Source organism: Stigmatopora argus, chromosome 18 (genome assembly GCF_051989625.1).
Source record: "Stigmatopora argus isolate UIUO_Sarg chromosome 18, RoL_Sarg_1.0, whole genome shotgun sequence".
Lineage (NCBI taxonomy): Eukaryota > Metazoa > Chordata > Actinopteri > Syngnathiformes > Syngnathidae > Stigmatopora > Stigmatopora argus.
The window spans coordinates 2,426,691-2,452,376 of record NC_135404.1 but is presented as its reverse complement, the minus strand read 5'-3'; the positions used below and the strand labels follow the sequence as shown (position 1 = coordinate 2,452,376).

At 39.1% G+C, this 25,686-nt stretch overlaps 2 long non-coding RNA genes across 2 annotated transcripts; one reads left to right on the top strand and one right to left on the bottom strand.

Annotated features, from left to right (window-relative positions):
• Nucleotides 1-5,237, top strand: LOC144092382 (uncharacterized). Its single transcript, XR_013306008.1, has 3 exons — nucleotides 1-88; nucleotides 4,489-4,622; nucleotides 5,096-5,237. It is a non-coding gene; the product is annotated as an uncharacterized LOC144092382 (long non-coding RNA).
• On the bottom strand, nucleotides 1,972-25,511 carry LOC144092381 (uncharacterized). Its single transcript, XR_013306007.1, has 3 exons — nucleotides 25,358-25,511; nucleotides 10,120-10,168; nucleotides 1,972-2,266 (listed from the first exon to the last, which is right to left on the bottom strand). It is a non-coding gene; the product is annotated as an uncharacterized LOC144092381 (long non-coding RNA).
• Between the last annotated feature and the right edge of the window lie 175 nt (nucleotides 25,512-25,686).

Genomic DNA, 25,686 nt, shown 5'->3' with positions numbered 1-25,686 from the left:
CGCCTCTCCACTACTCCTCCCCTGCCAAATGAACAGAGTGAATGAGCTTCTCCTACGCTGTTTTAACAAGATTAAAGCATAGAATGAGGTATGGTTACATGACAGTTTTATTCAGCAGGAAACTTGAGACTCAACAGTATCATTAGTGAGGAGACATAATACAATTACTTTTGGAATGAGTATCTGCATGTTTTTGTGAAGTGTAATGTGGGGTATATTCATTTATCAAGAGCAACAAAAAAACTTTTTTTTTGATTGTGTTTTGTATTGTATGATGTGTATGGTAAATCAAGTGAGTTGTTTGCAAACAGCCTTGAGGGGATTCTTCTTTTTTTGGCATCAAAAGTATTCGAGGTCAAAGGTCTCACATTTATTAGATTGGATTATACTTTATTCATCCCATACTTGGGAAATTCATGTTGGTGGTGCGAGTGGTTAGTGCGTTGGCCTCACAGCTCTGGGGTCCTGGGTTCAAATCCTGGTCATGTCCACCTGTGTGGAGTTTGTATGTTCTCCCCCGGGCCTGCGTGGATTTCCTCTGGGCACTCCGGTTTCCTCCCAAATTCCAAAAACATGCATGGTAGGCTGATTGGGCACTCCAAATTACCCCTAGGTATGGGTCTGAGAGTGCATGGTTGTCCGTCTCCTTGTGCCCTGAGATCGGCTGGCCACCGATTCAGGGTTGTCCCCCGCCTCTGGCAGCTAGGATAGGCTCCGGTACCCCCCGCAACTCTAGTGAGGTTAAAGGGGTTCACAAAATGAGATGTGTCAGATATAGGCAGCGTTGGTGGGATGCAGTGCACACAATTATTCACAGCAGGATGGCAAGTTATCTTTGTCAAATTGTCGGAGAAAAGTATGGAAATAGATGACAGAAAAGATTAGAAAAAAGCGGGAAAGTAAAACAAAACTATGTGTGAAGATTGACATGTTACATGAAGTGAAGGAGATAAGGAAATTTGTAGAGATAATGTGGTGATGTCTAGCACGATGAGAAGCACAAACCTTTGCAAAAAATACGGAATCACCACACCCTGTGGATCTTCAGTTAGTTTGTTATTGTGTAGAAAACAACCAAACAATAGACATGACACAAGCCTTAAATAAAATAATTTCAAATGGTTAACGGATGGCTTTAACACAGATATCAAGAGGAGAAATTATTGAATGAGGGAATTACTCACTGAGTGGCTATAAGGCTGAACATGAGAATTTGATGTACATACTCCCAATCTGCTTGTTTGTTGAGAATACAACTGAAAAGAAAATGTTTTTTGGGCGAAAGAGAAGGAAAAGGACAGAGGGAATAGTGACAGAAAAACATTAGTGACTACACTGTACAGGATATGCAAGCTACAAATGTACATTTAGTAGCATTGCAAGATTGGCACCTTGTGGGGAAGGGGTACCTGAGAAGGATAAGAGAAAAGATAGGGCAATGTATTGCTTGCTGTTCGCCCCTTATGGCATTATCGAAACAAGAGAAGTTTGCTAGCTTTTTGAAATGCTGGGGCCAATGTTCCCTCTATTTTTTTGTTTGTCTGGGCAGAAAGACAACCTCCCTGAGCACACTGAGTACTGGTGTGAGCAACATCATCATTGCTCGCTATGGGCACACACAAATATCACACCTGCCATAAGCAGGTGCATGTCTACTACACATAACTGATTTAGTAATAATAAAATGTAATGATTCATATCTATGAATGGGCGGCCCGGTGGATGAGTGGTTTGCGCGTCGGCCTCACAGCTAAAAAAAATAAATTAAAAAAATAAAGTGGGATTTTATTTTGTGCGCTCCATATGATTTGTTGTGCGCAGAGAAGACGAGAGTAGTGCGCAGTCGCGCACGTGCGCAGCTTAGAGGGAACATTGGCTGTGGTCTCATTGGTGGTGATAGAGGTCTACTTGACTAGAAGGGTTAACAGTAAACAAAATATTTCAACACACGAATGTTGTAATGAACAAGAACGGAGGTCTGAGGTGGTGTGTCGAACAGAAGAGCCAAGCAGTGATGCCTTATTAACATTTTTTTATTTTTGAAAATTTATTTTATATTATTATTCACCAACCAAAAACTCATCCCGGTCCCGGGAAAACTCAAACTCAAATCATTGTTCTGTGGGTCAATAGTTCCAAATAATGCAAGTGTGTCAGGTGGGTGGATGTGTGTGGGCCTGTAGCCCAGCACCAGACGGGGGGAGAAGCGGTAGGTGGTGTCAATCATCATCACAGGCCTAGTAGGCTAGCCCAGGGGTCGGCAACCCTAAATGTTGAAAGAGCCATATTGGATGAAAAAAACAAAAAACAAATGTCTGGAGCTGCAAAAAAATTAAAAGCCTTATAATGAAGGCAACACATGCTGCATGTATCTACATTAGCCTACTATCAAAATGAGTAAGTTGGCTACAAATACATCATGAGCATTCATCCTTAAATTTTTATTTTCCCTGTAATGCATTCTGTAGAGTAGAGAACGGCGCACCACATGACTGCCCTGTTGTATGATGCTGCCTCAAGTTTAACTTCATTACAATATTAATGAATTATGTTTTATTGCTTTGATGTCCTTAAAGAAATGCAATAAAGAAATCCTATTTTTTTGTCATTTTTATTTTTAGGATTCGACAAAACAACAACAACAAATGTACATAACGTGCCACTTCACTAGTTTTGAATGGTTTTCCACTCTTCCAATCTCCTGGGTTGCAACTAAACTTGCAGCAGTAGTGAAGTTTGGAGAAGCAATCCACTTCTTACATCTATTTTGTGCTCCTCTAATTTATCCAAAACTAATGCAATCACACTTTTACTCTCTTTCTCAACTGAGTACTCGGCTGCAAATGTAGCATTCCTTACCTGGAAAAGCTTTCCACATGACTTTTTGTTTGGATAACTTTTGTTCCAATGAATGCAAATGATTCAGTACAAGAAACGTTGAATCGGCTGTTTTGCACACTTATTTGTCTCTTTTCCCCCTTGGGATCCATGGCCCATCACAAAGTCGCCAGTTTGTTTAAAACAGCGACCACCCTAGTATCCCGCCCTGCTGATTGCAGGCTACGATGCAAATCTTCGTTGACAGAAATGTTAAAATGTAATATTTATTCTACACATTCTTTCAGCATTGGTTAACATAAAAAATGTTTGAAACCATAAAACCCCAAAATATATTTCTCTCCTCCATTTTCAAACATTTTTGAAAAAGCTCAAGTGAGTTAAAGAGACGCATGCGGCTTCAGAACCTATGTTTGCCGACCCCTGGGCTAGCCGGAGCGCCACCATGTTGCTGGTTCGTCTCTATCAGTTTAATGTTACTGCCTTCTTACATGGTGACCATTGTTCTCCTGAGTGATCATCGACCTCTTTCTCCTTAGGACCTCCACCCCTCTTCTCATCATCTTGCCAGGCGTCACATTACTAATAAAACATTATCCACCACAACCTTGTCTCTTGCTTTCATTAGGGCCCTCTGCTCATGACCGTGAAAGAGCGAGCATTCGACTCAGACAAGTTATGATCGATATAAATATCCGCAAATGCCGAACCGTGAATAGGCGAGGGTCCTCTGTAGTTCAACAACATACTAAAGATTCTTGAAGATTCTTGTAGAATCTTGAATATATAGTGTAAAAAAAGAACACTGCAAACGTATTTGCACATGTGCAAAAATGCACGCATATTTGTTTTATGTCAGTATTTTAAGTATTCATTCATATTATTATTGTTTGTGGGCTTCACATTAGCACTATAATGTTGTCTGTCAGAAGACAGACATAGAGACAAAGACAAGGCACAAAGTGGTTTTTTAATGTCAAGACTGAATCAATATTGGTAAAATATTGGGCTGCAGGGGAACAACAGTCCCTTTAAATGTAAGTCATGGCTTCTGTGTGCAGGATCAATGGGCACTTTTCCTCATGCATTAAAACATTAAGCTCAAAAACGAAAATAAAATGCTTTATGTTTTCGTTTGGATAGAAAAAAGTGATATATTTATTCACAAGTGACTATAGAATCAACAAGAAATAAAATTAGAAAAAAATAACTGAGCTTACTTCACAAAGCACCATTCAATAAACTCTTAGTCTAACTCAAAATTAAGGTCCTTGGATAAATAAAACTGCTTTTTCAATTTTACTACTTTCAACAATTCAAACTATTTTCACTAAAAGTGTACAGCCCAACCATAAAAAGCCATTATCAATGGAGCCCCATTTTAATTGATTCATAGCAACAGAGGGTTCTGTTATCCGCTCCAAATTAGAAACGTTCACAATGCGACAACAAAAGGATGATCAGAAATGATCCGGGTCGGTCCAGAGACTTAGTTGCCAAAGTAAAAGACCGAGTTTTACTGACACCTCTTTCTGTAATATGGTTGAGTGTCCCATCTTCTTGGGGTTTTTAACTAGAAAACCAGAATTTCCCTTATTTCCTTTCCTTATGTGTAGAGCTAATACCAGTATTTTTTCTCTTGTCTTTCAGCTTCCTTCCATTGATTTTTTTCTTGGCTGTGCTGCTTCCAGGTTGTGTTTTCCTATTTAAGCATTTAAGGCGGGCCGGCAGCGGCCGGTTAGAACGTCAGCCTGAGAGTTCTCGGTTCCTGCATTCGAAACCAGGTCGGTCCTTCTGTGTGGAGTTTGCATCTTCTCACCGAGCCTGCGTGGATTTTCTCTGGATACTCTGGTTTCCTCCCAGATTCCAAAGACATGCAGGGTAGACTGATTAAACCCTCAAAATTGGCCATAGGTATGAGTGTAAGCGTGAATAGTTGTCCGTCTCCTCGAGCCCTCAATTGACTTCTCTTGTTGCACAAAAAACAACCTATCATGTTTTAAGGAGTAGGAGGGATTGTAAAAGCCCAGTAAAAAGATTTACTTCTTTGTTGATGTTTTTTAACTACAGCTCGACACAAACTTACATTGAGATATAATTTAGCTTAGCAATTGGTGGGTTAAGAGCCATTTTTCTACCGTCCCAAACTTCTAGAAAGCGTGCCAAGTACGTTTTCCTCGGCCGTGACTTGTGTGTACGCGCTCAGTTTGCCACAAATTGCTTTTGCTTTTCAGTGTGTTGTTCTCCTTTCTTCCAGTACCTGGGTTAGCTGAATTGGCGGGTCAAGCAGCACACCGTTTGTGCATTAGTCGCACGTGGTATTTACGGACTCCAGCCACAGCAAATCGCTGTCGGACTACTGCCTTGCTTTCCATAGTGTGCGGCCAACATTCCTTCCGAGTTCTGCTGCCTTCATAAAGTTGTATTACTTGTTGTGATTATTTTGGCACTTTGCATTCTTAGTTTACTCACCGACTTGGTCTTGCTGTTTATGATTGTACCTTATTATTCGCATAGATCTCACGATACCTTAGTTGCCACTATTACTGTCCATTTGGGCATGCTACTTTTGTTGTATTTTGTCATATCATTTTTTGTCATGCTCTCTGTGTTTAATAATAAATCTTTTTGTTCTTTGGTATTCCTGCTTCTGAATCCATTCTAAGCAGTTTGCTGTTTCATAACAAAATTGCTCACTGTTGCCGGGAACACAACTCTTCAAATCATGGGGTTTCAGAAGTGCCCCGTACAAATTAAATTTCTCAAGACTCCGGGTTTCTAGAATATTTTGGAATATGTTTACGTACATGTGAGAAGGTACCATATTTTATTTCTGCTTAATTGTTAAATTAAAAATGAAAACAGTGGGACATTGTTTAAGAGGTATTGGAAAAACAGCTTGAAAAAGTTAAAAAAAAAATGGTTAGGGAGCTAACCCTAACGAAAGTGCTAAAATGTGCTTGAATGTGGGCATTAAAAAGGTGTACAAACCCTGTATATATTTTACAGTCAGAGTTGCAGGAATTTACACACTCATAACCAACAGCACGTTTCATTGGGAAAAATGCAAATGTTTTTAATTTGGACAAAAAGTTATGTCTGAAAGGTGTGAATGTATCATTTCTCCTGAACAGGACCCTAAGTCAGGTCACTACTGGACACTTTCCTTGGCCAAAGGCATTTCACCAGTGGTGGACCATCAGGGCCTGCAAGGCCTTCTCAGCTGGCCTAAAAAATTCTGAATCACAGACTGAGGTTAATTAGATTTTGTCCATGAATACTAAATAATTCAAAATTGTCTCTCAGCTTCCTTTCATTGCTTTGCCCCTGGTTGTGCTGCTCCCAGATGTGTGTTTTCATATTTAAGCATTTAACCAATTACATTTCAGCCATTATTTGTTGCCAGGGTCAGAAATCTACCCAGAGGCCTTCACAATCAGTTCTGCAGGCCCTGCAGCATGAAATAAGCGTCAATAAAACTGTTGCTTTAACCGGTCCTCGATGGCCGCTGTCGGTGCAGGTTTTTGCTACAACCGATCCAGCACAGACACTTTGACCAATGAGATTTCTGCAGAAAACAAGAAGCACCTGACTGCAATCCACTGATTGCACTTGTAGGACACCAGATTGGTGAAAAGGTGTCCCCTTTCTGGGTTGGAATGAAAACCTGCACCCACTGTGGCCCTTTGTGGAATAGTTAGGAGACCGCTGCTTTAACCAATCAGATTTCGAGTTGGCAACACCAAGGTCTGTCTTTTTGCCGGCGTAGGGATACGTCATCGCTTTCACAAACTGATTGGCTAGTGATAGAGTGGACTAGCCAGAGCTACCAAACTGTATCTGTAGCGAGCTGCACAAGCAAATATATTGTTGTGTTGATTTAATAGTGGTTTTGTCAACCCACAATGGCTGAAGGAGAAGAAATTGATATGGTTGCAAATTTACTGTCAAAGCCTTTTTCAAGGCTGACTTTTCAAGAAAAAGCTGGACATCATTAAGAAATGTCGTACAACTCCAAATCAAGCAAGCCTGTCATAACCGGTAACAAACATTTTCAGCCCTAAATCAAATACAAACGTACAATGCCAGAAATACGACAGGACAGGCTCGACTTTCAGCAGTGGCTTCGATGGCAATAGAAAATAAGTAGGAAGGAAAGGAGGATGTATTTTGTGTTAAAATAAAAATGATTTTTGGTGAGTAAAATGTGGCGATATTCCTAAATATTATTTCAATTGTATGAGGTTATTATTGATGCTTTTTATATGTGTCGTAGCTGTAGCTGCAGTGAAGGTTTTATAGCCATAAAATAGTTATTGAGGGTTGGATTGATTCAGACGTAGCAATACTGGAGGCATAGATGTGAAATACACGGCCCGCCACTGGCTTTCACATATAACATATTACACATCTCACGAATAACAATATTTTTGTCGTTTTAATTTTGAGTGGGCCAAATCAATGAAGCCAATCAACTAATGAAAATTGTTTTAGTAATTCAATTCATTTAAGTAACATAATAGTCATGTAACTTGCCATGAGCCAAGATTTTGAAGCACTCTGATGCTGGTGTGTGAACACAGCGTGCACAGCGGTTTTTAGTGTACTCAGGGTGCTTATGTGTATGCACAGACCCGTTAAAAATTAGAGGGAACATTGGCCCAGACCTGTCATATATCCTGTACATGGCGAAAGGCTTGCCAGATTATCCCTAAAAATTACAGACCATATTAGTTAAAGAAAAGTTGACTCTGGACAATACGCTTAAAATTATGAGATTGAAAAGAAAATTGCTAAATATGTAAAATAGTGGCGGCCTGGCAGATGAGTGGTTAGGTAGGTCCTCACTGTGTAGAGTTGTTCTCCCCAGGCTTGCATGGAGTTTCTCCGGGTACTCCAATTTCCTCCCACATCCCAAAAACATCCAGAGTAGGCTGGTTGAACACTCTAAATTGCCCCTTGGGAAGAGTGTGAGTGTGAATGGTTGTCCGTCTCCTTGTGCCCTGCGATTGGCTGGCCACCAATTCAGGGTGTCCTCTGCCTGGTGCCCGAAGTCAGCTGGGATAGGCTCCAGCACCCCCCACGACCCTTGTGAGATGTTCAGAAAATGAATGAATGAATGAATGAATGAATGTAAAATGGTCTAGTTACCACACAGTGGGGAGTGATCGGCACGTCCATCTCCTGGAGCTGAGATAGTGGGTTCCCTCCTTCCTTTGTGGAGTTTTCATGTTCTCTCTGTTCCTGCATGTGTTTTCCCTGGAGTACCTCCCTTTTCCTCCCACATACCATAAACATTTGTGGTTGATTGGACCACTCTAAATTCTCCCTAGGTATGTATAAGTGTGAGTTGTGAGATTGTTCGTCTCCGTGTGCTCTGGGATTAACTGACAAACAATTCAGGGTGTGCCCAGCCGACTGCCCATAGTTGGTGAGGGTAGGCTCCAGCACCCCTGGTGCTTGTGGGTATAAGCAGTATGGAGAATGACTAAATACTTACCATATGGCAAATTTTGGTAATTGGAATAAACTCCCTGTGAGTTATAGAACTCTCAATTGTAGTGTACAAGCATGACCATCGCATAAACTCCAGACTTGTGTAAAAACAACTTCTTTTTTTAATTGATCTTAAACCCATCCTGAGTTAAAAATGTAGTTCCATCACTTTAAGAAATTAAAGTAAAACTCAGCCCACTTCCCTGTTGGAAGGACATCTTTGATTCGAGAAATACAAAGTGCTGAAAACAACAACTGGATGGAGGATAGAAGACTGAGAGACATTAATTATTACTTCTATAGGGTTAATTAATTTGATGGACAGCAATGTATTGCAGAGGAACTTTGCTGCATGATTAATATACTGACAGGCTAATGGGTAAACGCCAACCCAATTTGTACACCCTTGCATGTTATGCAGAAGCACTCTACACAAACATACACACAAACACACAGGCACAAAGATATGTTGCACCAACTCTCATGCCTCAATATGACTGCTGTGAACAACAATTACAGTCATTTGCTTGACTGACACCTGACCAGCTCTAGAGAGGTGTTCCAAGATAAATGAAGCTATTCCTCAAGTACGCAGTCAACACGTGGAGATGTACGGTCTCTGATGATACCATTTGCTTAATGCGTTTGCCGTTTTCTTGATGTTTGTTTAGCATCTTGATGAACACATCGATGTAATAGATTGGGGGATTTTGTTTTTATCCATCCTGTCACAGTAGTCATCAGCCAATTCCCAGGCTGTTGTGGTAATAGCGTAAAAAGCCTCCTCCAAAACCTACTGCAGTTAAGCTGCCTCAATTTCAGAGTTGCAGTTGCTTTATATTGTTATAAAAATAATAGTAATTTAGAGTGTTCAACCAGCATACCATGCATGATTTTTGGATGTGGGAGATAACTACATTGAGATATAAGAAAACGCACACAGGCACGGGGAGAACATGCAAACTCCACACAGGAAGGTCAGAACCCACCAGGGATTGACCCTTGTTCTCAAAACTGTGACACGGACGTGCAAACCAGTCCACCACCATGTCTCCTTCATATGTGGAAATCAATCCTATCCTGTAAATAAAAATATTGTCAAGAAAACACACCAATCAATGTATACATCTTATAAAAGGGGGCTCAAAAGGCTTCTTGTTTTGTTGTTGAGAAAAGGTTATGGCTACCAGCCTAACATGCAAGTCTTTGGAATGTGGTAGAAAACCCACACAAGCACAGGGAGAACGTGCAAAATCTATGAGGATAGTCCGGGTCTGAGATTGAACCCTCAAACTCTGAACTCTGAGGCTGACACACTAACCACGCAACCATTGGGCCACCCCCACTTGCAATAAGAACTATTTAATCATAATTACCTAAAAATGCTCTTATTAAATCTTTGGCACATCACTGGTGGTACGTGTACCCCAGTTTTAGTGAACCTTCGGTGTAAATATGTTTTTTAGGTCCTTGCCTTTTACCATTCTGTAAGTATAAACACAAACTGCTTTAAAATTCTTCATTTTGACATGAAATGAGAACATTCTGAAAGCTTTGAAAACATTCACATGGACACAAAGTATTTATGTGTACAAAAGATAAATATCTCTTCTATCTTTCTCTAATGGGGCCAATATTAAGAGATTTAATAGACTGCTGTTCTGAGACATTAACATTAATGCTTCTGATGATGGGACTGTACATAAGTCAAATGTCAATGATGGAGTCTTGCACAGTTTAATGACTGAGAGTGGCTCATGTTAATGAGTGGATACCACTTCTGACCTGCTGATCTTTGTCTGCTCCCCTGTGATCCACCAGACATGAGAGAGACCTAAAAATAAAATAGTAATTACTTTGTGTAGCTATACAGAGTCTGGTGATTTGAATTTATATAGAATTGTATTGCAACATCCACCTGATAGTGTAGTGGTTCACTCACCTGACTTCGGTGCGGGCAAATGTTTAGTGGTTTATAGGGTGGTGTTTTAAAGGCTGCCCTTGGTTAAAAATAACTGCAATTTTTTTTTCATATTTAGCGCCACACAGTGTTTCAAACATGGAGTCTTTTTTTTGTGCGTAGTTAGAACAATATTTAGCAACTTCAGTATATATTTCGAAATATTAAGTGCTAAATATAAATCATAAATTTAAATGTTAAATCTGAATCATAAAGGTAAATGTTAAATCCAAATCATAAATTTAAATGTTAAATCTGAATCATAAATTTAAATGTTAAATCTGAATCATAAATTTCAATGTTAAATGTGGATTGTAAATGTAAATGTTAAATATTAAATAAAAATCCTAAATATTTATTTAAATGTTAAATCTATACTCAAAATATAAATTCTAAATATTTATTTAAATGTTAAATCTATACCTTCAATGTTAAATGCAAATATGATATCTAAATTTTAAATACAAATCCTAAATATTTAAGGAATATGCAAATTGAAATGACTGCTGTTCAGAAGTAACAAAAAAGCTGGGGGTTCTAATTTGTGAGATTCTGAAACCTACTCAACTGAGCGCCCTCCGGCTTGACTTTTGTTACTTCTGGCCACCGGTCATATGAATTTGCATATCGGCTAAATATTTAGTTGAGATATCTAAGATTTAGGATTTAGATTTAAAATTTAAATTTAGGATTTGGATTTAGCACTTACTATTTAGAAATTATCACTGAAGTTGCTAAATATTCTTGTAAATGTGCCAGTCAAACTGACCCTAAAATTTTCACACCACATGAAATACTGTGTGGTGCTAAATACGAGAAAATGTTGCCTTCTTTTTAACTGAGCGCAGCTTTACAAATGGCGTCCCATAGGGTGTGTGTAATGTTTTATAACAGAAATTAAAATGTTCTCTCAGCTGACATTCTTTATTTGCCCAGTAAAGTGATGGTCAGCTGTGTAGAGAAAAGAGCCACCTACACTAAATTACCAAGAAAAACAGAAACCACCCACGGCCCCAAGAAGAAAGAAAATCTCCTGGCCAAACTAGCTGACATCACCAACATGGTCAGCGTGTGTGTGTGTGTGCCTAGGGAAGGAAGGAGTGGTTGGGGGATGGGAGGACAGTTAGAAGTGGGTGGTTCTAGCAATTTGGGTTGCCAGTAAAAACTACAGCAAGTGGGTGGACAGTGACAGGCTCTGACAGACATGATGGCATGCAAACAATATAAAGCAACATGAAGAGAGACAGCGGTGTAATGATTTTTTAAAATTCTTTACAGTATTTCCATACCATTATCATGTTGACATCAATGCCCAGACCCAACATAAAGTAAACTTTTATTGGACTGATATGACTTTTTAAAATGTTTAATCATGTGAAATTATTAGTACACATTATAGATTTTTTTTTAAATAGTGGAACTTCTACTTACGGGTGTTTCAGGTGACGAAAGAAAAACACTCAACATAAAAAAAAATCCAATATTCCCTAAAACGTAAATACACTCTCGTGTTTGTATTTTCTTTTAATTGTAGTGTTAGAGTTGCTTTCCCATCTCCCAACAGGCCTCCAATTGGCTAGAAAGAAGCTGTGTCTCCATGATTCCGAGGTTAGCTGAGCGTACTGTAGGAGGACGCGAGAGCCAGCCCGTGAAGGAATATCAGCCACCGGGTCCAACAGAGGGGCCCGGCTAGGGCCAGTCAGACCCGGAAATGGCGCGCTCCTGGCGGCACCAAAGCCAGCCCAAAATGGGATAGTGGCCACCAGCAGAGTTTGAATGTGACTCTTTCTGGGCACTATTTCCAGGACCATGTTGGAGCAGCTCTGGCTGGCAGTGTTTTTGATTCGTTTGGTCTCGACCCTCCATCATCACGGATTTGTTTGAGTTTTTCTCATTATGCGTAAAATGATTTTAACTTAAGTTTAAGTTTTTAAGTATAAGTGCATGTGTAGCAATATTTACTGAGCTGTCACTTGCAGTTCCACCCAATTGCCAAATGTGTTTGCATTTTCTATTCATTTTAATTTAATTTAATGATTTTTTTTAGCTTTTTCCTTGTTTTCGCAAGCATCATATATTTGCGTGTGCGGTCTTGTGTTATTTTACCTTGTTTTGTCGCCGGTCTTTTGGTTGCCGGACTTTTGGTCGCAGACTTTTGGTCGCCCGGACAGAACAACGGGCGACCAAAAGACCGGCGACAAAACAAGGTAAACAACACGGTCTACGCATCAATAAAAGCCAACAATGGCCCTGTGCAGTTTCACTGAGCGGACGTGTGAGTGTATGAGTTTGTATGTACATGAGTTGTCCCCTTAGGAAGGGACGTCAGTCAGGGTCTTAACATGTTCTCCAACAAAACACAATAAAAGTACGGTAAATGTTGAGCTTTTCTTTTACCTAATAATTAATAGGGCATTAAGTATGACTAAATACGATTTAAATGGTAATTATCAATAACCTTCCGGGCGACCAAAAGACCGGCGACCAAACGACCAAGTACCATATATTTGTATGCATATTTCATCCAAAAATGTATATACTTTTATAATGTAATGGTTAAAGGATTTAATGGGTAGTATTAAAAATCGTGGTACACATTATGTTAATTCAATGTTAAATATGTCTCTACTCATGAAAAATCCACGTCACAAAACCACTTTGTACCACTTATGACAAGAGGTACTTGTCCGAGTAGTTAGCGCATCGACCTCACAGTTCTGTGGTCGAGAGTTCGATCCCAGGTGCGTCCTCACTGTGTGGAGTTTGCAAGTTCTCCCCAGGATTGCGTGGGTTTTGTCGGTGCACTCCGGTTTTCTCCCACATCCCAAAAACATGAAAGATAGGCAACTTGAACACACTATAATGCCCCTAGGTATGGGAGTGAGTCTGAAGGGTTGCCCGTCTCCTTGTGCTTGTCATGCTCTGCTGCCTACGATGACATGTTTCTTTTCAGCAAGTGATTAAGGCAACAAGGCAGGGCGGGATCAACACACCTACAGCAGATTGATGCATCCGGTATTTAAAAACGCCTGCCACAAACTAGCGGATTGTCGGAGTATTGCATGCCTTGCCCTTGATCACAGCCTTGCTTGCTCAACACTTCCTTAGTTTATTATGCCAACTCGGTCGTGCCTGTGTTCTTTTTTGATACTCGCATTCATGCGTGCTCCTTTTGCTAAATAAATACTAGTTTTTGTAAATATGGATTCCTTCGTCCCTTAGTTGTGTGAATCCATCTTTCATCAGCTTGCTGATTCCTAACAGTGCCCTGCGATTGGCTGACCACCGATTTGGGGTGTCCCCTACCTGGTGCCCATAGTTAGCTGGGATAGGCTCCAGCTTCCCCCCGCGCCACATGTGAAGGTAAAGCAGTTCAGAATATCAATGAATGAATGAATAAAGTAGAGGTACTACTGTAGTATAGATTTCATATGTGGATTTGGGCTGTTCTCTCCGTGCTTGTTTGGGATTTCTCCGGGTATATATATATATATATATATATATATATATATATATATATATATATATATATATATATATATATATATATATATATATATATATATATATATATATATATATATATATATATATATATATATATACAGACGCTCCCCTACTTACGAACATTCAACTTACGAACAACGGTACATACGAACATGTCTGCAAATTGCGTTTAAGTCCAAAAATGTTCGCAAGTCCAATTTTGTATTTCGCGTCTTTTTCGGAGTAGTACTTCTTTCCGCCGCTAATACCGACGCCTGGCGCTGTGAGAGCTCAGCACACCCAGCATCTACCTTCTTCGTTGCAATGCGGAAGTGCGTGAATGTATCTCCAGTGTGCAAAGAACCTTTTTCATTTGTATCATTAAATATCTCATGCATCCAATATTGAATATGGTTGGTAAAAAGCTAAAGGCTTCTATTGAGGGAGTTGCAAGGAAGAGGCAAGCCATTTCATTTGAAACGAGTGGCAATAATAACGAAGCTTGATGCGCGTCAGAAAGTGGTGAGCGTTGCACATTCAGTACCATTTATAAACAGAAAGATCGAGCAGCAGGACCCAAATATTGAACGTTGCACAAAGTTTGCAAATCAATTGAATGATGCCATACAGTGCTACTGCATCATTTATGATGAAAAAAAGAAGAAAACTGCAATCGTCATTAGGTCGCTTCTTTTGGCCAGTTTCTAATACATAAATCTATCTCTCTCTCTACAGTACTGTACATATTCTCTCCATTTTATTAAATGTTTTTTTTTTCAGTACAAACCAATGCGTGTTACTTATACAAGCCTTAAACATACAAATGCACTTATATAAACCTTCAATATACTTATATAGGCCTTAAACATAAATTATAATACAAAATATAGCACTAAATCAACTTACAAACAAATTCAACTTATGAACAATCGCTCGGAACCAATTGCGTTCGTAAGTTGAGGAGTGTCTGTATATATATTTATATATATATATATTTATTTATATATATATATATATATTTATATATATATATATATTTATTTATATATAAATATATTTATATATTTATATAAATAAATATATTTATTTGGAGATGGTTCCTGATGCAAATTTTTCATCTTACTGTTTGCTTTTTTTTTTTCGGGGGAGAATTTCAGAAACTTGAAACGTCAATTAAAATGTGACATTACTCAGTAGAGACAGACGGTACTTTGAAACTCGCAAGCGGAAGCTAGGAGATGAAAAATGGCATGAGTCAGGGCACCGCTTTTTCTTCGGCGCTGAGTTGGGTGGCACTCAGCGCCAAAGAAGAAGCAAATTTTCACCGTAGAATGATAAATTTTTAGGGTACAACAATGTTGAAAGGTGTTTGTAAGAGTTTAAAATAACTGTAATCACAATTTGCGGTGTAGTGTTTGAAGTGGTTTAAAGTTCCATTGTAATCATTTAACACTACAATTCCTAGTGGTAAGGCAAACAAGGGATCAACCAGAACAACCACTTCTGCGATGTTAAATATTTTAGTATTTGCTAGCAGTTTTGCTGCTCCTAGCAAAATCTTGTATGCATAATAATCAACTATTATTTTATACTGATTTGGAATTGAAGTCAATTTCTAATTTGTATTTTTTAGGTTAGGTTAGAACAGGGGTCGGGAACCTTTTTGACAGAGAGAGCCTTAAACAATTCATAATTTCAAATATTATGGCTTGAGAGCCGTACACAGAATTTAAAAGTAAACATACATGAAAATATGTGCATTTTAAAATTCATTTCACAATTTTTAAGGTAGAAAAAGTCTCCTATTGGTGCGTTTGGGAATCAACTCTCACTGACGGTTCCCATATTTTTCACTCACAGGTTAGCTGAGAGCCATATGCACCCATCAAAAGAGCCACAAATGGCTCCCGAGCCATAGGTTCCCTACCCCCTAGAACTATATTTCATCCCGTATTCAGGAAATTTCTTAGTTGCAGTAGCAAGACAGACACAAGACATTGCAGACCTAGGTAAAAAACTAAATACCAAAATGCAATTTAAAAAAAGACAGAAAAGCAGCAAAAACACAAAACGAGGAAGAGCAGACGGAGCTACCGCTACCGGCTGCCACTTGAGCGGCACCATCTTGGTTGCAGTAGCAAAAACGGATAGCGTTGTAGAGTTGGATACAACTGGAACCTCACGCAGGTAGTCTTTCACAAGATGGGGAGCTTCTGCAGACTGCGTGACATTTCGTTGACGGATACTTCGTCGCAGGACGCTTCGTCCCGGACGGTTCGTCGAACGGACGCTTTCTCGCCGGACAGTTCTTCGAACAGACATATCGTTGCCGGACATTTCGTCGACGGACAATTTGTCGCCGGACTCGCGAACGATTGTTTTTAAAATAAAAGGCAATATATAAAATTATTTTATTAAAAAGAAGACAAAGGAAATTCACATATTCTTTATTAAAGAAAATAAAACTTGCTCGACAACACAAACACATTAACAATTGGGCGTGTGCGTACTAAATGTGCCCGTCTCTAAACACACTATGCACGAAACGGTTCCTCGGGGGGCACTGAGTGACTCCACTAAATTACTATTAAATGTTTGGTTTTTAATCGCGAATTGATGTGGCTACGATTCTGACTGGATGCTGATATTTGTTATGAAGTATGCCAAAAATACTTCATCTCTGACTTTGATATAGACGCACACGTTTGATTTTAAATCAAGCAATCTGTTGTCCTTTGAAAGAACAAATTCTATTGACTCTATTAATAGGAGCGAATGGGCCTGTTCTTAAAATGGCCGACAAGCGACGACGTCTAGCTCTGTTGCCTCACAACGTGCATCGGAAATCTAGTTTGTATACACGATACCTATGGGAATACCATGCAAAAAAAAGAAGAAGGAAGACGACGAAGAATATGTGAATTTCCTTTGTCTTCTTTTTAATAAAATAATTTTATTTATTGCCTTTTATTTTAAAAATGGAGCGCTCAAAGTAGGAACCGTTTAATGTAGGAACCGTTTAACGTAGGAACAGGTTTCATGCGTAGTGTGTTTAGAGACGGGCACATTTAGTACGCACACGCCCAAATTTTTTTTTTTTTGCTGTTTTATTTTCTTTAATAAAGAATATGTGAATTTCCTTTGTCTTCTTTAATAGTGGTTAAGGTTAGGCGAACTGTCTAGCGACGAAGTGTCCGGCGACGAAGTGTCCGGCGACGAAGTGTCCAGTCGACGAACTGTCCGGGGACGAAGCGTCCGGCGACTAAGTGTCCGTCGGCGAAATGTCCGGGTACCGCAGACTGACCGAGGTTGAAAATATGCATACATTCATATCCCTGTCACGTTATGTTGGGATTTTGGTGGAGGTGTCTGCGTGTCTTCCTTGTGTGTGCTGTCTGGGTGATGTGTGTCTCTCTAGCCTCCCCTTCCTTATGTGACCAGGTCTGTTTGATTGATAATTATTCCTTGTGTGTCAATTTATATATTGCGTTCTGGTATGCCTAATCGTGGGAGTATTATTTCTGTATACCGTGCTGCTACCATCACCTTGTGTGTCCCATCCAGTATCTCATGTTTTTTGCCCTTTTTGTCGTTAAGTGTGTTCCTGGTTTATTTTGTCACCTTTGTATTCACCATTTTTGTCATTAAAAGCCTGTTTTGCACCAGCAATTTTCGCCGCCTTTTTTCCCTGCATCCTGGGAAGCCGACCTAAAACATAACAATCCCATAGCGACTTATTATCAAAAGACAAATAAAATGATAGTAAATTTGTGTTTTTCTTTTAGTCGAAAAACTTTCGGAGCCCAAGTGACAAACAGAAGAAAGATAAAGCATCTTAAATACAATTCGAACTATGCTCCAGATTCGGGCTAAATTGAGCAGAGAAACAACAGCACACAGAGGGATTGTGTTAGCAGCAGAGAAATGTTGATTGATCTTCTGATGAAGAAGCTGGAGGGGGACCGTGGCCCCCGCTGTTTTCCACCCCCGGATGACTCTAGAGCTCTTGCTGAAATACAAGACTGGTAATCGAACCACTGGCTTGGTGTGGGCGAGTGTTAGGCCATCAAACCCCAAAGACCATAGCAGTACTCTACAACCCCCCTTTTATATGATTATTATAGTTTTTTTGTTGTTCTTTTGTTTGTCTTTTAAGTATACGCACTTGACTCTTTTCCTTTTTCTCTGATAAGTTGGTCTTTACCTTAAACTGTTTCTTTTTTTTTTCTTTTGCTGTACCTCTTTGTTCTTGACAAAGTAATTCTGTTCACCCTCTTCGAGCATATATACCATCTTTTTTGCACTACAATTTTTTTTAAATCCTTTATTTTCCCGCAAAATTGAGAGAGTCTTATAATCCAGTGGACCAAATGTATAAATCCTGTATGTGTTTAATAAATTTGAACCTGTGGTCTAATATTTTTCATGTTGACTTCCAGCAATACATAAAACTTTCTTGTTAACCAAATAAAGACAAAAGTATTTAAAATAAATAGTTAAAATAAGTTTAATAGGCAGTTAAGCATTAGAAATTATTGGTTCAATTTAAACTTATTCCAATAGACTCTTAAAACTCCAGTGTTTTGGGAAAAAGGCTACTCAAAATCATGTGTATGCAAAATTGACTGTGTGCCTCCTAATACATTTAACCTACTTTGCGAAATTTGGACGATCTCAATAAATTTGAACATGTCAACAGATTACAGTCACTTATTTTCAGGAAAACATACATACAAAACTAACATTTTTATTAATTAAAAAAAATCAATTGGATTATAGTGAGGCGGCCTGGCGGCCGAGTGGTTAGCGTGTCAGCCTCACTGTTCGGAGTTTGCATGTTCTCTCTGAGCTTGCGTGGTTTTTCTGCAGGTTCTCTAGTTTCCTCTTACATCCCCAAAACATGCAGTGTAGGCTTGTTGAACACTCTAAATTGCCCCTAGGTATGAATGTGAGAGTGAATGTTGTCTCTTTGTATATATATAGTATATATATACCATATATATATATATATATATATATATATATATATATATATATATATATATATATATATATATATATACATATATCAGTGGCGGGCGGTGCATTTTCTGGTAGCGCCTTCAACGTATCAATCCAACCCTCAAAAAATATTTTATGGCTATAAAACCTCTACTGCAGCTACAGCTGCGACACATAAAAAATAATCAATAAATTAATGCACAAAAATGGGGTAAAATCCACTTCCTAGCAGCATTTCATGCTTAAATACAAATACTGGAGCTTTTCAGACATTAAAACCAGGCCAGGGGGTGATTTTCCCGGGAAATGACAGGGATGAACGTCAATGGCGTACGGGCAAACATTGCCCGAAAATGGGGTAAAATCCAGCCGAAAACAGCATTTATTGATTAAATACAAATACTGGAGCTTTTTAGACATCAGAACCGGGCCCGGAGTATCATTTCCCCGGTAAAAAGACAGCGATGAACGTCGATACGTCCATACGTGAAATGACAAAAAATGCACTAAAATTAGGTAAAATCCACTTCCTAGCATCATTTATTGATTGAATACAAATACTGGAGCTTTTGAGACATCACAACCAGGCCAGGGGGGTGATTTTTCCCGGAAAAAGACAGCGATGGACGTCAATGGTGAAACGCCAAAAATTAAACTGGGGTAAAATCCACTTCCTAGCAGCATTTTGTGATTAAATACAAACACTGGAGCTTAAATACAAACACTGGAGCTCTTCAGACATCAGAACTTGGCCCACAATTGAAATATTATTTAGGAATATAGCCATATTTTACTCACCAAAAGTCCTTTTTACACAATATCCATCCTCCTTTCTTTCTTCCTTCTTTCCTATCGCCATCGAAGCTAATGATGAAAGTCGAGGCTGTCCTGTCATATTTCCGGCATAGTCCGTTTTGAAAATAGCATTAAATCAACACAACAATATAATATTTGCTTGTGGAGCTAAGTTAGCGCGCTGAAAGTGCCCCACACACCATTTTCCCGGCTGTAACAGGCTTGCTAGCTTCGGAGTGGACCGCCCTTTCTTAATGATGTCCATTTTTTTCTGGAAAAGTCCGTCTGGAAAATAGCTTTGTGAGCAAACAGAATCCATTTGTTTTGGCTTCTGTCGGCCATAGTGGGTGGAGTTTGCGATCTCGGCTGCCTCGGGTACTGCTTTGGTCCGCCTACTAGCCAATCATAGTTTGTGAAAGCAATGACATGTCCCAGCCAGCAAAATGCTAACGCCTATGAAAAATCATTGTGGGGTTTCCAACTCGAAATCTGATTGGTTAAAAGCAACAGTCTAGTTTAATGCAGCAGAGCCCGCAAGAACTGATTGTGAAGGCTTTGAGGCAGATCTGATCTGGCAACAAATAATGGCTGAAATGTGATTGGTTAAATGCTTCAATATCAAAACACACATCTGGAAGCAGTGCAACCAGGGGGAAAAGCAATGAAAGGAAGCTAACAGAACATTTGGAATAATAAGTATTGATGGACAAAATATAATATGATTCAGATATTTCTTAGGCCAGCAGAGAAGGCCTTGAAGGCCCTGACGGCCCGCCACTGATATATATATATATATATATATATATATATATATATATATATATATATATATATATATGTTTTTGGAATGTGGGAGGAATGTATATATATGAATGTGAGAGTTAATGTTGGGCCTGCGTGGGTTTCCTCCGGGTACTCCACATTCCTCCCACATTCCAAAAACATGCATGGTAGGCTGATTGGACACTCTAAATTACCCCTGGGTATGTACAGTTGTGGTCAAAAGTTTACATACACTTGTGAAGAACATAATGTCATGGCTCTCTTGAGTTTACAGTTATTTTCTACAACTCTGATTTTTCTCTGATAGAGTGATTGCAACAGATACTTCTTTGTCACAAAAAACATAAAAGAACCAAACTTCATGAATGTTTTTGTGACAAAGAAGTATCTGTTCCAATCACTCTATCTGAGAAAAATCAGAGTTGTAGAAATAACTGGAAACTCAAGAGAGCCATGACATTGTTCTTCACAGGTGTATGCAATGTTCCCTCTAATTTTTCGTTGGTCTGGGCAGAAAGACAACCTCCCTGAGCGCACTGAGTACCAGTGTGAGCGACATCATCGGTACTCGGATGATTTGCCTAAAGACGGGCAGGTCGCCGAATGGACGTTCCGCCGAACGGAGGTTTCGCCGAAACGGGATTCGCGCGCTCGTCCCGCCCCCGGATCGTGTGTGAACAAGTTTTTCAACCTCGGCCCACGGGCCATATACTGCCCGTTAGGATTTTTATCCGGCCCGCCGCCGGCGTTGTCCAAATTATAGTAAAAATCAATGATTCATTTCCCTTTGCCGCTCATCACTCTCAATTTATTAGTCTACCATCAATGGGAGTCCGGGAATAAGCACTCTTGGGCAGGCATAGCAGCCCGGGAATAAGCACTCTTGGGCGGGCAGATGTAGCAGAACCGAAAAAGCCGTAAAATGACAGCAATTGGGTCAAATCCATCCTAAAACAGCATTTAATGATTAAATACAAATACTGTAACTCTTTGGACATTAGAACCGAGCCCAGGGAAGTGAATTCCTCGGTAAAATGTCGCGATGATGTCGCGATGGAGGCAAAAAAACGTCTATATACGTCCATTCGCCAAACGGCTCAAAATGCTCTCAAATTCGGTCAAATCCAGCTGAAAACAGCGTTTAATGATTAAATACAAATACTAGTATTTGTATTTAATCATTAAACTAACAAATACTAGTATTTGTATTTAATCATTAAACGCTGTTTGAACGAACGTTCATTCGGCGACCAGTCCGTCTGTCAAACGTCCGTCGGCAAAACGTCTTTAGGCAAATCATCCGGTCACGACATCATCATTGCTCGCTATGGGCACACCAGTATCACACCTGCCACAAGCAGGTGCATGTCAATGTTCCCTCTAATTTTTCATGTAAAACATGCTGTAAAACACGAAAAACATAAGAGTGGACAGAGCTACTGCCACTGGCTGCCGCTTAAACGGCACCATCATGGGGAAAGGGGCAAAAAAAAAAAATACTGCGCACCATATGATTGCTGCTGCGCAGAGAAGATGAGAGTATTGCGCAATTGCGCACGCGCGCAGCTTAGAGGGAACATTGGGTGTATGTAAACTTTTGACCACAACTGTAAATGTCCGTCTCCTTTTGCTCTGCGGAATTGGCTGGCCACTGATTCAGGGTGTCTCCCGCCTGGTACTCGTCTTTAAATCAAGTCTAAAAATAAAATAAAAATGCTGTTGTTTGCTGCAGTGTATTCCTGACTACCCTTACTGCACTAATGTGCTAATAATGACTTGCACATTTTTGTAGTAAATATGTGCGAAACACAAAAAAAAAATGAGAAAAATGATTTATCAAGGCAATAAAATGAATAAGACATGCAATGACATTTTCTATTGGGGTAGATGGGCGAGTGAGTGCATAGGTGAGGGTGGAGGAGGAGGCAAAAGTTTAGCAGCTGCGTAAACATATGCACACACTTTTGCAAGGCACTGCTGATTGGATTGCAATGGATGCAATTGGAATCTACCAAGGTGTTGCAGTCAGCCACTCAGTTTTGTCGTACAACATTGCACTTAAACCAGAGCATCTAGCTTGATGTATTTTTTATCAGATGAATAGCAATTGTTTAAGGCCGTTTCCCAACTGCTTATGAGCTGCAGCACACTTTTTGAATTCCAAACATCTCAGGTAAATATCCAGCTAAAAAGCCTCTAATTCTAAACTCTGTCACCTATAATTACAATATAAAGTCATTCTCATCAAAGTTTTATCTGAAGTAATAAAACAAACAAGCGTTTGAATATCTAATTATTCACCCCATTCCGCCAACAGTCCACGGAACTGTCATAAATGTCATTTTTCTCTTTTTTACGCTCCTGTTTTAGTTTCTTACTTTTTTGCACTTTCCCCCCGATATACCTTTGTACTCGTCCCATCTATTGACCCTAAATATCTTTATCTTTTGGTCAAACAAGCCCCCCACCCCAACCCCCCTTAGTCCAAACCATCTTCACCCTACCAAATGATGTCCCCTCCTCTCTTTTGTTCAGGGCTTTCATTCATTCTGCCACAATGTGCAAACATTTTTGCATCTGTGGGCGAGACAAAAGCCCCACAATTTCCTCGTCTGACTTACTGGAGGCGGGAGAGAAACATTCTTAGAAAATGTGAAACATTCAGATTAGTTATATTAATGCTGGCCTGTTCAACACTGTCAGTGTTCTGGAGAAACTGAGAGGCATTTTTGAAGACTGAGCTATTGTCAGTGTACTTCTGACACAACCATTAACTATGCTCTAATTTTTCAACTTTACACTGGTTTTAAACACTACTGTGAATGTCTAACTGTATACAACACAATAGTCATCATGTGGTGCTTCTTGTAAGGGGGCACATGATTGCATGGATTAATCTTTGAAATATATTTAAGTTTACTGGTAAATACCTATATTCAAGGACTTAAGAGAACATACAGAGGGATCCTAAACAAAAGAAATAAAATCCAGAATAGATGTAAAGCTTATGAAATGGAAAAATACTTCTCTATGAAATTCAAAATATAACATCAAATAATGTAAAAATTAACAGTTCACTTTAATGCAAACTGTGATGTCAAGCTGAGGTGTTGAAAACAGTCACAGCTCACACTCATGAAGTTAACAGACAATGCATTTATTATTTTTGTTTATAAATGTGAAATCCTTCTTTGTCACAAGTTTCATTTAATAGCATAAAAAGACAGTGTTTCTATGTACATAACCTTGATTTTTCTACCCTGCATTTAAATATTTTAATTTCAGGCAATGGGTTGCACAAGTGAATAATCTCATAAATGTCACAACTGTGATGAGAGATCCAATATTGAATGAACTATAAACTAGTGTTGCACGGAGAATTTTTTTTTCTCGGGATTTAAATATCTGGTTGCTGTGTTACCGCCATTACTGATACTATATAGATACCATGATTTTTGAAATAATTCACAAAATTGTTAAATAATAATTTACTGCATAATCATTTGAATTTAAAATAGTGGATATCATGGTTTTGGTCAGACAGTGCTTGGTGAAACAGGAATAATGGTGGAAAAGGGAAAGGAAACTCTTCTAATCACAAATTTGCCAGCCTATTTTTCTCCATGGTACCACATTTTAAAAAAGCTAACATCTTTTAGGTAGCTCATCACAATGTTTGCATTTATAAAAAGTTAAATCATGGCTGATATTAGCATTAGAAATATATCTGCCATTTAAAGTACAGGCTATAACATTGAAAATATGAATACTAAATAAGCAGAATAAAAATTAAAAACACCATATGTCTTGATTATAATTTACCACCCTCCAAAAATGTGTTCAATGACTTTTTGGTATTTTTCTCTACCTGAATGGCATCCTCTAGGTTTTTTTAAAATCACTCATTCATTTTCTGAACCGCTTATCCTCACAAGGGTTGCGGGGGGTGCTGGAGCCTATCCCAGCTAACTATGGGCACCAGGCGTGGGATACCCTGAATCGGTGGCCAGCCAATTGCAGTGCATGAGGAGACGGACAACCATTCACACACTCAAGCAAAACCTAGGGGCAATTTAGAGTATCCAATCAGCCTACCATGAATGTTTTTGGAATGTGGGAGGAAACCGGACTACCCGGAGAAAACCAACACAGGCCTGGGGAGAACATGCAAGCTCCTTCTTCTCTTCATGTATTTACTATTTTCTTATTTTCTGTGGCGTTTGTAATCAGTGGCCATCTTGGGAGGACAACCAGTGATTGTAAACAAAATCTCAAAATGTTTCTTAGTCTTACCATAATTAATTGGACACACTCATATAACAAGCGCCAAATAATCAAATAATTTTCACAGATGCCATAAAATGTCAATACTGGCACATATGAAGATTTTTGGTGTTAGTTGTATTATATCAAAATCTGATCCAAAATTTCTTTCAAAGTTACAGTGGGCCATTGTAAGTCATATTTTGCCCTCCACAAAACTGCTGTCATTCAGGCTGTGTGAAGCATGTCTATGAAAGTGGGCTCCCCATTCCAAAACCTTCTCATTTATCTGTATCTCTGGTTGCTTTCTTCTTTTTCGTTCTCTTTTTTTTCTATTTTGGACTGATATCAGAGAAGTTCTTTTGCTTTCATGTGTCAGACAGTAAACCATTAAAGCTTTCTGTGATGCCACAAAGCTAACAGTCATAGTATCAGGAGTGTAGCTTAAAAGAAGAAGAATGAATTTGCTCGAACTGACTTTTTGGGGGTGAATGAACCTCAATTTTGATGTGAATGCTTGGGTCATTGCTGTCATAGTTTAAAAGTTGAACAATAAAAGTCTTTTAACGCCACATAACCATTTGAACAGTTGGAGCAGTCTCAGGTTTTGGTGGTAGTATTATAGTTTTTGGTATTTCTTAAGATTGCTTTCAGCTTTAACTGTGCAGAAGAAAAGCACAGTTTGTGGCACTAAAACTATTGTTTGTTACAAAATAGAGAATGGATCAGTCATACCTTTAGATAATAAATCATCATCCTCTCGACCAGGGGTAGGGAAACCGACGGCTCTTTTGATGGGTTCATATGGCTCTCCGCTAACCTGTAAGCTAAAATGGGAAAATCCCTGGCGAGAGAGCCGAACCCACCAATTGAAGCGTCGCGATGGCGCACCACTGTCACATCAACATGCCGCTTTAATCATATTTTTTTCCATTAAACTCCTTTGTGCATACATACTCTCAATGATACTCATTGTTTCGCAAGTGTAGCAACATTGTTAAACAATTAAGAGACTTTTTGTATTTTAAAAGGGCTGAAGTGACAAAAAATGCACACACTTTCAT